Genomic DNA, 10192 nt, shown 5'->3' on the forward strand with positions numbered 1-10192 from the left:
AGCCGGCAGACGAGTAGAACGCCCCATAGCAATTTACTCTCCTCCACCGACGGATTTCGAGCACCCATCCACTGCCTTCCCTGTGCGCCACGTGCCCACGTGGGCCTGCACCACCGCTCTCCTTTTCCTTTTTATCTCCAATGGACGTATCCATTCACATCTTCTTTCCCAACCTCGTCTCCTACCTCCAGATCACTTCCATGAATACGCATCAATCCAAAAGTCGTTGCTCCTCCACCCACGCCCCTTCTCTTCTCCTCCCCGCTCCTTTCTCTTTTTCCTCTGCGAGGCACATCACCGCCATCCTGGAGGAGCACCGGCATGGATGGCCATGGTTGATGCCTCCTCGAGGTCAGCCGCAAACGTCGGTACCACGAGCAACAATAGTTCCTGCGACAACGACGTTGTTGCAATGGCGTCTACAATGCGGTGACGTTCTTGGCAACATCTTTCTTGCAGAAGAAATTGCAACATGGGTCTTGTTGCAGGACTACAGAGAAGAGGCAATTTTGCAAGAGGGGACTTTTCGTAGGAAAGAGGTTTGCAACAAGGGTCTTGTTGCAGGAAAAAAGAGAACAAATTTCACAACAAGGGTTTCGTTACAAAAATGAGGTTTGCAACAAGGGTCTTGTTGCAGGAAAAAAGAGAACAAATTTCGCAACATGGGTCTTGTTGCAAGAATGAGGTTTGCAACAAGGGTCTTGTTGCAGGAAAAAAATTTCGCAACAAGGGTCTTGTTGCAAGAATGAGTTTGCAACAAGTGTCTTGTTGCAGGAAAATAGAAAAAAGTAATAGGTGGCTCACGTTATACAATCGAACGGCCCGCAAGGCGGCGGATCTTTTCAAAACATCCGCCAACGGCCGCGTAGCAATGCCCTTTTTATTTTCAGTTTTTCTTTGGGTTTATTGGTTTCTTCCTGTTTTCTTCATTTTTGTTGTCTTTTCCCCCCTTTTCATTTTTTCCATTTTTCAAACACATAACGACTTTTTCAAATACACGTTGACCAATTTACATAAACGTATTTCACATACATGTTGAACATTTTGCAAAATGCACATTGAACATTTTTTTAAAACACATGAAACACACTTGTGAACATTTTTCAAGAATTTCATGAATATTTTTGTAAAACATGCAAACATTTTGTTAGGTGTTGCAGCATTTTTTTAAATGGTACAAACTTTTATTATATATTAAGAACATTTTTATAAAACGGTAGGAACAATTTTTAAATGTCATGAACATTTTTGTAAAATTGTGGAAAACGTTATTTTAAGCATGCAAACATTATATAAATTTCATAAAAATGTAATAGTCATATTTTTAAAATCTGTGAACATTTAGAAAAAATCATGAACATTTTTTAAATGCTACAAATATTTTCCAGAAAATGTGCCAACCAAAATTTTATACTACATAAACATGTTTAAAATGTGAGGTGGACGATTTTTAAAATTTAAGTAAACTAACTTTTGAAATATGTGTACTTAGAATATTTTTAAAAATAATAAAAAGGAGAAAAACGAATAGAACAAAGTAACTTTTTTAGAGAGAGAAAATAGAAGAAAGTAACTAGACAAGGGAATGAATCATCCCAACGACTCTCTACTGGGCTGACCCACTACGGGCTCCCATTGAGGCGACCCTATGTTGTAGCTAGCTGAGCTATAGTCACCGCTCGATAAAATCTGAGCTATAGTCCTAGAAGATCATGTCAAAACCTGGAATGTGGATGTACTCGGCAGAGGCTCGGCTAAAGGTGAAAGTGGGTAGGATAATTTTCTATCAAAGCTTTCAAATCCAGTGGCATATCATATGGTAAAAGTTTGGAATCAGGCGGCCGATCTGGAGCTGGCATCGATCAGTCGTGATAACCCCCTGTGTCATGGGGCCCACATGTAAAATAACCGCGTCATCCCCTCTTTCTCGTCTGTTATCCATACTGAATCGCTTTCCTTCACCCATTCGTCTCCATCGTCTCATCTTAAGATGGCAACAGGCAGAAACCGATCGGTTATTGCCATGTCATCCTCGTCCCTATGAAACTCATCTATGTCCGCTGCTCATTCTCGTCCGTGTCCCCGCTACCTATTGAGTAATTTATTCTTGCGGGGATCCCTGTCCCGTCCCACAAGCTGCACTAGCACAAGTGTGGTGCTCGCTGCTCGTGCAACACATTCAATTTTTGGAGCTTCTGACATATGTGTTCCACATTATCAGAGAAGGGATGGTCACCGGTCCGGGCACTAGAAGAATAGCTAGCGGCAACGGAGGCGGACTTGTCCAGTGAAGGCAGAGCGTTCGTGTGGAGGGTAGGGTTAGCGTTGAGAGAGAGAGAGAGAGAGAGAGAGAGAGAGAGAGAGAGAGCTTTGTAGGAAACTAGTAACGGAGGTTGGGGCTTCAAGGATTTAGGTTTTTAGGGTTAGCCTTCCTCTTAGTTAGGAAGTTGTTTGCCCCCAAAGTGCAGAGGTTTACTCAAATGGATGACGTTCATGTTTATCGAACCAATAGGAATGCTTGAACCACATCGAATGATCAGAAGTAATGTGTGTTTATGGGGATTGAACTCTGGTTGGCAAGGAAACAAGCCGAGGTCACCACTTTGGCATAATAACCAGCTTACATCCATCGAGTTTTTGTCAAATGTCAGAAACTTAGCTTATTTGACATGTGTTTACGTGACCCAAAAAATCAACAAGTGAACATGCGGTCCGACATGTAAAAACCCGAGCCGATTGCTTCAACCGGTTTGATCATTGGTCCAATTTTTAAAACTATGACCTACTCACAATTACATAACTTGTATTGGTCCCCAACGAAACCAGTGAGGTTTTCACTTTCACTAGCCTTGCTATTTGCAAGTATTAATGTATAGTCTTGATGGGATTCATAATTACGAGTAAACTAAATAAACTTCATGTTGTGAAAAAAAAGAATTGATTTAATTTCACTAGTGACATTTCTTTACAAATTACATGTGTGTGGCGAACAAATTACATTTGCGTATCGATTGCATTGTAGTTTTTATAATCATGATTATACATGACATGATTGCATATAGTCATTATGATTGTATATCTATAGGTCGTGATCCAACTGTATCTATAACTAATACTCCACCCCAAAATCGTTATCGAACATGCATCCCAAAGTATTAAGTAAAAAAAAGCATTGAATTAAGCAATATGTCTAATGTAGATAGTATATTATCTTTACCTCCAGCTCATTACCCAGACAACTATGCAACTATCTCTTTTATCCTTATTCCATAGTGACAGTAAGTCAGTAACACAACCTTTTCTCTTTCTGACAAAACATTGCAAGGTTAAACCCAAATAAATAAAACTATCTATTGAAGACCATTCATTTAAACATTGCAATGCAAAACTAATAGAGGGATAACACAAATATGTATATAGATCATGTAATAAAGAAACCAGATAAATCAAAAGATCATAAAAGTGATTATCCATCACACCGCAACAAACACACCATTAATTACACCAGATGGATCACAATCATGTGGGACGACTCATGTGATCTTTGTATTGTAAAACAAGGGAGAGAAAGTAGCATCTAGCTACCATTATGGATTCATAGTGCAAGGACTACTCACGCGTGGTCATGGTGACAACAAAGATGATGAAGAAAACTCCGACAATGGATTCCCCCTTCCGACAAAGTACATGAACATGCCTCCAGATTGGGTATTCGCGGAACCAGAGGTGGCAACGACAAAAAATCCTTGATAAATATTTCTGGGGTTTTCAGAGAATATAAAGGCAGGGCGTGATGCCTCCCGTTTGTAAGCGTACACACATCATGCACGATCACAAACGGGGGCGTCACACATGGAACGAAAGGAGGTGGAGGCGGCTCTTGTGGAGCTCATGCCCCTTACCACGGCTAGCCCTGCCCCACGTGCGAGGCCCACATGGAGCCTACAGGTGGCCTCCCGGCTAGGCTCTGGCCCCTGGCTTCATCCTGATTAGAAAGTTTAATGCTTTTTTTTCAAATTATTTTGCCCCGAAAGCGATGCTTTCTTATAAAAAGTCAAAAGATATGAAAAAAAAACAACTAACACTGGATTAATTGATAAAAAATATGTCAAAGCTGCACAATTATGATATAAATGCAGTACGAACAAGAGAATATTATTGATACGTGTGCAGCGTATCAATGACCAAAACCCATCCCATAATAATAGGGTAATTATCCGTCGATGGTCGGGTAACAGGTACCCATTGCCATCTCAGTCTTATCCATCTCGCTCCGCACCTGCGCCTGACTTCTCTGAGGAGCTCTCCCATTGGCGGCCCCCTCCCTCCACCAGCCAAACTGCTACTTCTCCACCCTATCTCGCCCTTCTCTTTCTCCTTCTCCAAAGACATCTTCATCCATTCTCTCTCTCTCTCTCTCTCTCTCTCTCTCTCTCTCTCTCTCTCTCTCTCTCTCTTTCTCTCTCTCTCATTCCAAGCCATCGATGCCATCGCTTTGGGCCTACTATCGTTCTACACAGGCGACACATCGTCCCCCTTCCTGCTCTTCATCCCCCTTCAGGCTTCGACGGCAACAAATTGGAGTAGCGGAAAATATCCTAGAGTTGTTTTTGCCTTTTCTGTTTTAGTTAGGGTGTTCTCTACAAAAGTGGGCAGTTGTCTCGTATCTGGATGTACCCCGTATGTTGTTTTTCTCTCTATTTAATCTAGACATGTATTAAAAAAGGGAAAAAACTAGTTGTCAACCGGCTGATCTTTCCTCTCGCATCAGTCACGTTCTACTCTTACACGCGTCTTGATGGGCCACCAGGCCGCTTCTCTCCTTCATCCCGCTTTTTGGATCTCATCTCACCATGCGCGCTCTGTACTCCAGTTCTTGCAACTGGACACTTGTTTCGAAAAGGTATACCGCAACAAACGGCCTGTTGCAGACCGACCACGAGGGAGGGCGACGAGGACGACACAGCCTTGTTGCAGGAATAAATAGAAGAGGCTGGAGATGCTGGGTCCTATTTGAAGGAAATATGCCCTAGAGGCAATAATAATGTTATTATTTTATTTCCTTATATCATGATAAATGTTTATTATTCATGCTAGAATTGTATTATCCGGAAACATAATACTTATGTGAATACATAGACAAACCAAACGTCACTAGCTAGTATGCCTCTACTTGACTAGCTCGTTAATCGAAGATGGTTATGTTTCCTAACCATAGACATGTGTTGTCATTTGATTAATGGGATCACATCATTAGGAGAATGATGTGATTGACATGACCCATTCCATTAGCTTAGCACCCGATCGTTTAGTATGTTGCTATTGCTTTCTTCATAACTTATACATGTTCCTATGACTATGAGATTATGCAACTTCCGTTTGCGGGAGGAACACTTTGTGTGCTACCAAACGTCACAACGTAACTGGGTGATTATAAAGGAGCTCTACAGGTGTCTCCAAAGGTACATGTTGGGTTGGCGTATTTCGAGATCAGGATTTGTCACTCCGATTGTCGGAGAGGTATCTCTGGGCCCTCTCGGTAATGCACATCACATAAGCCTTGCAAGCATTACAACTAATGAGTTAGTTGCAAGATGATATATTACGAAACGAGTAAAAAGACTTGCCGGTAACGAGATTGAACTAGGTATTGAGATACCGACGATCGAATCTCGGGCAAGTAACATACCGATGACAAAGGGAACAACGTATGTTGTTATGCGGTCTGACCGATAAAGATCTTCGTAGAATATGTGGGAGCCAATATGAGCATCCAGGTTCCGCTATTGGCTATTGACCGGAGACGTGTCTCGGTCATGTCTACATTGTTCTCGAACCCGTAGGGTCCGCACGCTTAAGGTTTTGATGACAATTATATTATGAGTTTATGCATTTTGATGTACCAAAGTTTGTTCGGAGTCCCGGATGTGATCACGGACATGACAGGAGTCTCGAAATGGTCGAGACATAAAGATTGATATATTGGAAGCCTATATTTGGATATCGGAAGTGTTCCGGGTGAAATCGGGATTTTACCGGAGTACCGGGAGGTTATCGGAACCCCCCCGGGAGGTATATGGGCCTTAGTGGGCTTTAATGGAAGAGAGGAGAGGTGGCCAGGGCTGGGCCGCGCGCCCCTCCCCCCTAGTCCGAATAGGACAAGGAGAGGGGGGCGGCGCCCCCCCTTCCTTCTCTCTCTCCTCTTTCCCCCTCCCGAATCCTATTCCAACTAGGAAAGGGGGGGAATCCTACTCCCGGTGGGAGTAGGACTCCTCCTGGCGCGCCATCCTCCTGGCCGGCCGCACCTCCCCCTGCTCCTTTATATACGGGGCAGGGGGCACCCCTAGACACACAAGTTGATCCACGTGATGGCAAGAGTCTTCGTCGAACTCCCACTTGAGCTCAAGCGCATCGTCTGGAACGGTGTCATCGGTCCCTGCATCTGGTTTGGAAGTAAACTGTGAGTCACGGGGACTCAGCAATCTCGCACCCTCGCGATCAAGACTATTTAAGCTTATAGGTAAGGCAAGGTAATATGTGGAGCTGCGGCAAGCGACTAGCATATATGGCGGCTAACATATTCTTAGCCGTGTGCGGTGCCCCCTTCCACCATAATCCTCGATAATATTGTAGCGGTGCTTAGGCGAAGCCCTGCGACGGTAGTACATCAAGATCGTCACCACGCCGTCGTGCTGACGGAACTCTTCCCCGACACTTTGCTGGATCGGAGTCCGGGGATCGTCATCGAGCTGAACGTGTGCTAGAACTCGGAGGTGTCGTAGTTTCGGTGCTTGATTGGTCGGGCCTGAAGACGTACGACTACATCAACCGCGTTGTGCTAACGCTTCCGCTGTCGGTATACAAGGGTACGTAGATCACACTCTCCCCTCTCGTTGCTATGCATCATCATGATCTTGCGTGTGCGTAGGAATTTTTTGAAATTACTACGTTCCCCAACACTATTTGCAATGGAGGTTTTGCAACAAAGGTCATGTTACAGAAAAATAGAGGAGAAGAAGTTTTGCAACAGGGGTCTTGTTGCAGGAAATTAGAGATGAGAAGTTTTTGCAATAAAGGTCCTATTGCAGAAAATTAGAGAAGAGAAATTTTTGCAACAGAGGACTGTTGCAGAAAATTAGCTAAGAAGAAATTTTTGTAACATAACACTTATTACAGAAATTTAAAGAAGATGTTTTGCAACAAGAGCATTGTTGCAGGAATCAGGGAAGAAAAATGGATGGCTTGCCTTGTATAATCGGACGGCTCGCGGGGCGGCGGATCTATTAAAAAGATCCGCCAACCGACGCGTAGCAGGGCCCGAACATCAATCCCGATGAACTTTCGCCAGCAGGGATGGCAAGCGCGAACTCTCCGAATGATAGTTTGTGTTGCTGGGGTGGCATTTTATAAATGACTGTGCTAACGACCAGTCGACTGGTCGCTAGCAACAGATCCGCACAACTACTGCTATTCTTATTCACATGCACATGCATCAGTATTCAACGCGCAATGCATGAGTAAACAAAGGAAGCAATTATATTCTGATGATTAGAGTATGCATGCATGCATGTGAAATGAAATAGCTGATGTCAGCAATTATTTCATTTAAATTCAGAATTCAAAATGTTTTGTAGCTCTAACCGTCGCTTCGATTGAAAAACCGTTTTCACATAAAAGATTCGTGACGATGAGACCTTCGAAACTAGATCCCATGTTGATATGTTTCGACGATTTTTTTGGGGGTCAAAAGTTACCAGGCCCAAGCTGAGTAAGTTATCACATATGTGATAACTAAGTTGCCATCTTGTTTATATAGAAATTATCGGGGCATAAAAATGGTCCTTTAACCTTTTCCCCACGTGCAAATGAATTAGAGGACAGAAAAGATGATGTGATCTTATATCCCCCCCCCCTCTATTTCAAACTTCAAAATGTTTTGTAAATCAAACAGTTAGTCCGATCGAAAAATCGTTTTCACATAAAAAATCTATCACGGCGAGAGCTTTGAGACTAGATACCATGTTGATATGTTCCGACAACTTTTTTCTCAGATCAGAAGTTACCACGACTAGGCTACGTAAGTAATCACACATGTGCTACATATATTACCATGTTGTTTACACAGATATTACTGGGTTATAACCTGGTTTCTAAAACCTTCTTATTAGCTGAGGTTAAAGTTACCGCGGTGTCTGTACGTGAGTTATCACGTATACGATGCGTAGGGTATCAAACTATTTACGCGAAGGTTATCAGGGGGATGTTTTTAAACAAGCCCCTCGCTAAAGTTATCGGGACCGAGGCACATAAGTTATCAGGTCTGCGGTGTGTGAGTTACCATGCTATTGCACAAAAGTTGCCGAGGGGATATTTCATCAACCCGTTCCCCCATGCCAAAGTTGTAAGTACTGAGGTACATAAGTTATCTGGTATGCGATGTTTGAATTACCATGTTATTCACATAAAAAGTTACCAGGGGATATTTCATCAATCACGGTGTTTGATGAAGATTTTTTGGGGTCAAAAAAGTTACCATGGTGTTTGTATGTGAGTTATCAACTTTGTTGTGCATACTTTACCATGTTCTTTATACAGAACTTACCTGTTATGTTTTCAAATACTTTTCCTCCCGAGCCATAAGTTATCACAGAGTTTGTAATTAAGTTATCGGATATGTGGTGTGTATATTATCATGCTATTTACTTGAAAGTTACCGGGTTGTGTGTTTTCAACACCCCCCTCACCCCGATCAAAACTTACCGCGATGTTTGTACGTAAGTTATTAGGGCAGTGATGCGTGAACTATCATCATATTTACAGAGAAGTTATCAAGGTTATATCTCGTCAAAACTCCTCCTCCCCCCCCCCCCCCCAGGGAAAAGGTATCATATTTGCGGTGTGTAAATCATGATATTCACAAAGGAATTACTGGGGTATATTTCATCAACTTTTTCTAGTTTAGAAGTTATCATCATGTTTGCATGTAAGTTATCAGGCCCGCGGGTGCATAAATTACCAGGCTATTTACATAGAGATTACCGGTTGGTATATTTCAACAGCTTTTTTCACCTCGGGCTAAAATTATCACGGTGTTTGTACGTAAATTATCACGTTTGTGGCCCAAAAATTATCGGCTTTCAGAGACGACCTACCACCTTCTCTTCATCAACATCTCCTACCTCTCGGACTGAATATTCTTTAGAAGAATCGTTGATCACATCATCAAAATCATCCACACCATCATCCAGGTGTTAGCGGAGATACCTATTTCCATCATAAAGTGGAACAACAAAGATAAACTAGAGAAAACTCATGGAATTAAAAAGGGGAAATGTATGTTTAATAGGAGATGCGGTACTAAATATCATGATGAAATAGTTTAGCTTTATCAAACTTAACACGTACATACACAATGTGGAGTGGTTAGTGGATTAAGGTCATCCTTACCTACATGTTACAAGTTCTGAGTTCAAGCCCCCCGCATGCAATTTTTCTTGCCCAACCTGCTCTATTTTTGGATAGTTATTAACACCTGCGAAAAAAAAGAAAAGTGCGGGCGGGCAGGTTATAATTAGCATGATTTCGGGGAGGAGCAGTTAGTTTCCGTTAAAAATCGTAATCATGCGATCCAGATCCAACGACTCGCGGGTCGTGCGGATCTGTAGCAAACCACCAGTCGACAGGATTTTAGCATTGTCGTTTTATAAAACTGCCATAACAGTTTGTTTAATTTGCAGGGAGTTTTTGGCAAAAACTGGCACCGTCGGATCAAGATCAGACGGCTCTGGGGGCAGTCTTTCTTGCCCAACCCCACCAACCTGCTCTATTTTTGGATAGTTATTAACACCTGCGAAAAAAAAGGAAAGTGCGGGCGGGCAGGTTATAATTAGCATGATTTCGGGGAGGAGCAGTTAGTTTCCGTTAAAAATCGTAATCATGCGATCCAGATCCAACGACTCGCTGGTCGTGCGGATCTGTAGCAAACCACCAGTCGACAGGATTTTAGCATTGTCGTTTTATAAAACTGCCATAACAGTTTGTTTAATTTGCAGGGAGTTTTTGGCAAAAACTGGCACCGTCGGATCAAGATCAGACGGCTCTGGGGGCGTTCGCTGGGATCCCACCCCAGAGAACGTTCGGCAAATAACCTTTTTCCTAGGAAAAACATTTGTCCCATGGCCGGGAGAAATAG

The sequence above is a fragment of the Triticum urartu genome, chromosome 2 (assembly GCF_003073215.2).
Source record: "Triticum urartu cultivar G1812 chromosome 2, Tu2.1, whole genome shotgun sequence".
In the NCBI taxonomy this organism is placed as follows: Eukaryota; Viridiplantae; Streptophyta; class Magnoliopsida; order Poales; family Poaceae; genus Triticum; species Triticum urartu.